The following is a 6,896-nucleotide window of genomic DNA, read 5'->3' as shown; positions in this document are numbered from 1 at the left end:
TCCAAACCCCGACTGTAAGACACCTGACCAACACTAGCAGGCTTCTAGCAGCCTGAGGCTGTGTCCCCGGCATGACACAGCCCGCTTCGAGGGATTTCCTGTCTGGAAAAATCTCCCGGCTGTCAGAAGAATTTACCATTTTTCTAGCTAACCCGATACAGGCCCCTGACTGCCTTTTCTTAGATTATTGACCAAAAAGAGGTTAACAATTGTGAATCCTTCCTCTGTCCCTTTGAGACATCTAGGGATCTCCTACGACTCAGGAGTGTCTTTCTCAAGGACCTGAAAGCCATTGCTTTGAACTGTGATCCTCGGGAAGGAGGGGGCTTCTGTCTTCTAGTCTCCTGGGTGGTGGGGGAAAGACTGTGTTTATAGAATTGCCAGCTAGCAGACACAGCTGGCCTCAGCGCATTTACACTGACCCATCCTTTGTGATTTTTCACTTCCCTGAGCTCCCCGCACTTCGCCCCTCGCCTCTCTTCCCTCCCTCAACCTCTCGTTAGAAGCTGTCATCTCTGCACAAATCAGCTGTCTGTTGTTACTGAATAAGCCCTGTTCTCACCGCTTCAACTCCTGCCCGCGTTGTCTCTGCCATTTTCCTGACAACCCTCCCCAAACAGCGTGCCTCTTCATCCTAGCCCATCATGAGCTTTATTTTTGTTCCCGTAACACTTAGCACCGTTCGGTATTAAAAGGAAACTGTTCTTCTACCTACAATACTTCTGACACCAAAGATGAGGGCCCATTTTCCCCACACGAACCGACTCTTGGACACCTACCGGTGTTCAGTCTTGTAGTTTAATTCAATTCTGACACTAGCTACCTGCAGTTAGCGCCAGACCCCAGGTTTCACGGCTCAGTCCCGAAGGCCGCCTCCGCTGCAGACACCGGTCACAACTACCGGCTCCCCAGGGTCCCTACACTCCTGTCTGACTGGCTCTCAGTTGGGGGTTCCCACCACCCCTTCCTCGGGTTTGATACTTTGGTAGAAGAGCTCACAGAATTCAGTGAAACACTTGATTTACGTTTACCGGTTTATCGTATTATAAAGGATACAGATGAACAGCCGGACGAAGGGGAACACAGAGTAAGGCCTGGAAGCGCCCCGAGTACGGAGCTTCTGTCCCGGAGGAGTCTGGGGTGTGCTCCCCTCCTGGCACATGGGTGTGTCTATCACCCAGGAAGTTCTCCCGACACCACAGTTTGGGGATGTTTATGGAGGCTTCATCGCCTAGGCAGGATGGATAATGAACCCAGACTTCAGCCCGCACACCTCCCCAGAGGATGAGGGATGCGGCTGAAAGTTCCAAGCTTCTGATCGTGACTTGGTCTTTCTGGTGACCAGCCCCCATCCAGGAGCCCACTAACAGTCACCTCATTAGAACAAAAGCTGCTCCTGTCACCCAGGAAGTCCCAAGGGATTTAGGAGCTCTCTGTGAGATGCTCTCATCACTCAGCAAAGGACAAGGGTCTTAGGAAGCCTGTGTCAGAGACCGGGGGCAGAGACCAAATATATATTGCCTTTAAAAAAAAATACTTTAGGGCTTCCCTGGTGGCGCAGTGGTTGCGCGTCCGCCTGCCGATGCAGGGGAGCCGGGTTCGTGCCCCGGTCTGGGAGGATCCCACGTGCCGCGGAGCGGCTGGGCCCGTGGGCCATGGCCGCTGGGCCTGCGCGTCCGGAGCCTGTGCTCCGCAACGGGAGAGGCCACGGCAGAGGGAGGCCCGCGTACCGCAAAAAAAAAAAAAAAAAAAAAAAAAACTTTATTGAGGTATGATTGCTATGTAAAAAGCTGTACACCTTTAAGGTACAAAACTCGATGAGTATGGGGCTAAGTATCACCAGCCCCATCATTTAGGGAAACCATGACCACCCTCAAGGACGCAGACAAATCCATACCTCCCGAAGTTTCCTCCATCCCCCTTTATCCTTGTCGTCTGGAGCCTCGGCCTCTGGCCTGGGCTGCCAGCCTCGTGAGGAGACCCTCCTCTGGTCGCCCCAGCCTTCCCGCTCCTCACACTTACACACCGTTGTCTTCAGCTGATCCTTTGTATCCCCATCCTCCCAAGACAAAGAATAGGGGCCCTGCCTTGTTCCAGCCCAGACAGGTGGTGTGGCAGGGGCCACGTAGGCACTGGTTGGGAGGGGCCTGTCCAGAGGATCGAAGCTGGATTGGAAAGTGTTTTGCAAACCCTGAAGGCAACACCTCCACCAGTGCTGGTTGCCGTGGTAGTTAATGTTATTTGTTTAGTTTGCAGAAACGGCCCCAGCAGCCTGGCTTGTGTAAATATTAATCATGGGACCATTTCTGCTGCCCTAGTCAGGCCAGTGCCCTGCAAGACCCTGAACCAACAGGGGCCTGGCTGGGCCAAAGGGAAAGGTGCCGCCGGAGGGTGGGCTCTGGAGCTCTGTAAACAGGCTGGGTTCCCAGAATCACTAGGGGGCCCATCACCTTCCCTCTCTTCCCCTCCGTTTCCCCCATCCTCAAGGCTCGGACAGCTCCAGAGGGGATGCGGGGAGCGGCCATCCCGCCAGGCACCGGACTGTTGCTGCCCAGCTCCTGTCTTTATTCGCCCACTTGTGTGGAAGCACGACACTGTCCCCACTGGGCATTGTGGGGACACAGGGGGAGCGCAAAGGAGCCTTCGCCCTCCCGGGCTGCACAGCTAATGGGGGAGGCATGCCCCCCTCCAAAGCACACGGTTCTTGGACAAAAGTGAAGAGTTGTGGTTGCTTGAATGATTATTTTTTTTATGGGCCCAATGTTGCATCTGGATATTCTGCCTCAGGAAACCCATTTCAGACCATTAAAATATCATAGATGATCGGTAGCAGGTAAATAGAATATGAACGTATGTGTTTACAAGCCAAATTTGTAAAACCAACAATTTAGTATAAGTGCTAGCAGGGAGGGGGGCAGTGGGGGCATTTTTTGGTAAGGGCTTGCCTGGCTGCAGCCTCTTAAAATGGAAATATAGCAGCTTGGACTGCAGCTGTCTCCTTCGCTCGAAAAAATCCTGCCACCTGCTTTCTTTGTTATTTCAAAGCGATGCTCATCCGTCTTGAGAACATAGTCTGTTGGGCTGTGTGACTACCTCTGCCATCTTCTCATGCTGTATCGTGGGGAGGAAGACCCAAGGCTATTGGTCCAAGTTCGGGGCAGGGGCAGGTTCCGGGCAGATGACAGAGGGGCAGAGGGGCAGGTTTGAGAGGCAAAGTCAGGAGTCACTTCCTAGCTTCCTTGCTGCCTCCCTGTTCCAGACACTGTGCTCCTCCCTCTGAGGACCAGCCCTGCTTGGGTGCTGCTGATGGCAACCCACTAGCTACCATGACCCTCACCCTGTCCTTTGGGGCCCCTTCACGCTGGCTTGATCGGCTTAGCAGCCTTATCCCCATCACTGCCTTGGCCTCCAGGCTCCAGCCTGGCTTCCCACCACCCAGCGCCCATGCACCCCTCTGCTGTGCACCTGCTTCTCCAGATTTTATGCAAGGTTGAATTTTGCCTCCTCCAGGCAGCCTTCCGTGATTTATTTAGCTTTACTTGGTGCCTCAGGAGCCCTGTGAAGCACTTACATTGTGGAAAACCTTCTTTGCCTTGGCTCACTCACCTGTGGGGCAGTTGGCAGGCTGTGGGCTTGTGACTGAGGGGCAGCCAGGCCCTGGGCTCCCCTCCTCGGGCTGGCTAGCCTCGGCTCCACAGGGTTCCAAGGTCATCAGCAGAGGAAGCTGCAAGCCCTCCCAACACCCAGGACTGGCCCATTGTCAGTCCTAGTAATCCCTCTGTGTGGACGCATGTTACAAAGCCAGTCCATAGAGTCAGATTCTGGGGAGACAGACTCCCCCTCTGGATGATGGAGCTGCAAAGTCACATTGGAAAAGGAGCTTGCATGTAAGCATGGGAATATTTTCTGGCCATTTCTACCTCTCCCACAGTCAACATGAACTCCCCTGAAGAGCAGCCTTGGGGAGCAAATTGCATGGTGTGGTGTGGAGTGAGTTAATCTGCCCCTTTCTTCAGCTGGCTGCACGGCTCAGAGCAGTGGCGACCAGGGCTGGCTTAGTGGGCAGGTAACCTGGGCCGTCACACGGGGCCCCGTGCTCAGAGGGCCGCACACTTGTTTTAATGCCCTGAGGTCACCATCTTGAAATTCTTTATAATTCTGAACAAGAGCCCTGCATTTTCATTCTACCGTGGGACCTGCAAATTAGGTAGCTGGACCTGAGAGTGGCAGATGTTGGTTATCTGCCCAGCCCAGAATGACCCTGCTCTAGGAGCCCTGAGCCCCGGAATCTCCCTGCCTGACAGGGACTAGAAGAGCTGGAGCCAGTCCAAGCCTATAGCTGGGGGAGGGGAAAACCTTCGCAGCCCAAGGCTTCCTGGTCATAAAAGCCTGGCACTCAACCCACGAATCTTCTGACTGGCCTGACCCCTCCTGCACCTGCTCCATGGGTAGACCCCTCCTACCTTTTAGGATGACCAGGTTCTCAGTTGGGACCCAGAGCTTTGGGTCCAATCTCCCATTAGCTGTTAACTATTCTATAAGCCACTGATCCGATCAATCCCTTGCTTCTCTGCGGTCCTGGCCATCATGGCGGGCCTCCTTTAGGGCCTGATATGGACCCTTCATAAGGGACCCTAGTGCAGAACCCAACCCTCGGTCCCCTAGCATTTCAGTACGTGATCCCTGACAGTGACATTATCTGTGCCTCTCTCCCCCTCAAAAATGTGTTCCAGGGCAGCCTCCCTGCCCGCTGGCGCGGGGCCTCCAACACAATGGATGCTCAGCAAACGCTGAGAGGCATTTGATAGCCTTTAGAATCTGGACCGTGAACCTGTTCTGGGTTCCAGTCCTGTCTCTGCACTCACCAGCCACAAAGCCTTGGGCGAGAAACTGTTCCGCCTCAGTTTCCTCATTTGTAAAAACAGGAAGGAGAGTGTGGGTGAAAAATACTGCCTGCCAGATCAGAAAACAAAGGGTACTGCAGCCATCAAGCTGGCAGCCCCCCCCACCCCCGCAGCTACTCCCAACCACGCACCCCAAGGGGAATCACGATGGAAAAAAAACAAGATACTGACCCTAGATAGTTAAGGTGCATATCAAAGGAGTGACTTCAGCGAGACCAGACTCTTGCAGTCCATACAGAAGCTCTAAATTCATTAACTTGAGATGTTTGGTTTTCTCTAATTAACAGTAATCTTTTGATATCCCACTACCTGTTTTTTGTTACAAAAACTCCTGTATATCCTGGCTTCTCCCTTATCTCTTTGGAGCAGTCCCTCAGAGCCATCTGAAAGGCTGTCTTCCAGGCTTGAGTCCTCAGTTTTGTCTGCCAAATAAAACATAATTGTCAACTTTTAGGCTGTGCATTTATTTTTTAGTCGACAAGGTAACAATAGTACCTACTTTATACAACTGCTGTGGAGATCAAATGAGTTAATAAACATGTAAAGAGCTCAGAAGTGCCCTGAACACCTAGTCAGTGCCATGTCTGCTGTTACCAGCGAGTGACTGAATAAAGCTATAACTGCACACTCACCATACCATGTAATGTTGAAATTCACTGGGCTGGTCCTTCAGATACCATTCATTCATTCATTCATTCCCTGAATGTCTGTCTTGTGTTTGCCATGAGCCTGGCACTGTGCTAGGTGCAGGGGATAAAAAGTTGAGTAAGATAAATTTTGCTCAGAGATGACTCAGAGAGTGGGGAAAACTGATGGGTAAGTGAGTGTAGCTTCTGTGATTTGCTGCCGGCATGTGATGATGGGGGTGTGTGTGAGGGGCACAGCGGGGAGGGGATCTGTTCTGCCTCGGAGAGGGGGGCAGAAGTGAAACTGCAGAAATGCGTCTGGGGGAGGAGGTGCTCCAAGGAGCTCCGGTTCTTTGTCTCAGCACAGAAAAAAGTCAGCTAGAGGCAAAGTGGTAGGTAAGAAGTGATTTATTAGAACAGGACTCTTGTGAGGTTTACAAGTGGGCAGGCAAGGGCGTGCCGCCTTGAGAACTTTGTGGGCTACCGTTTTATAATCGAAGGAAAAGTGGGGAGGAGGAGAAAGCCACCTTCTTCCTCATTCTTGAGTAGATGTCACGCTTCCATGATCAGCTCCTCCTCCACGCTGGGCGGGGGAGTTTTCTTGCCCCTATATGGTCAAACTGGGACTGTCGTGGCACAATGGAAATGAGCAAAAAGGCGGTAACATATACTAAAATACGGTAAATCCTACGGTTTCAGTATAATGTCACTTTTCCTTATATTTTTGTTTTTCGTGTGCGCAGAGAAGCGTGTCCTAGGAATCATTAACTTACTGACCTCGCTGGGCAGGATGTGGGTCTCCTGCCACCATTGTTTTATTGTTTTGGGGGCAAGTCTCATACTTCTGTTGCATGGTTTTGTTGCTAAGAAAGCCTGCTTGGTTTTGTGGTTAAGCAAACCTGCTTTCTTGAGTGATCATTAACTTACAGGGGTCTCCCATACTTTTTCCTTTACTTATGATCCTTTAGTGGGATTAACTATTTAATCACCTACTTTGTCCCTTTACCCTGTCCCTATCAGAAGGAGCACAAGAATGGAGGTAACGCTGGCACCAAGCCTCACCAAGGTGAGTGGACAGCAACCTTTAGACAAAGCACAGCTTGGATTCAGACACAAAGGAGTTAACGTTTTCTTCTCTTTTTTTAATTAGCATAATAGAAAATGATGACAACAGCAACCGTGCCATGAGTCAAAGGGACATGATTCCACAGGCCACATTTTTACATCCATTAAGGTTAGAGATTTTGAATCAAAAGAGCACATTGAGGGTTTCCCTGGTGGCGCAGTGGTTGAGAGTCCGCCTGCCGATGCAGGGGACGCGGGTTCATGCCCCGGTCCGGGAGGACCCCACGTGCCGCGGAGCGGC

Source organism: Physeter macrocephalus, chromosome 11 (assembly GCF_002837175.3).
Source record: "Physeter macrocephalus isolate SW-GA chromosome 11, ASM283717v5, whole genome shotgun sequence".
NCBI classification, from domain to species: Eukaryota; Metazoa; Chordata; class Mammalia; order Artiodactyla; family Physeteridae; genus Physeter; species Physeter macrocephalus.
This window is presented reverse-complemented; position numbering follows the sequence as displayed.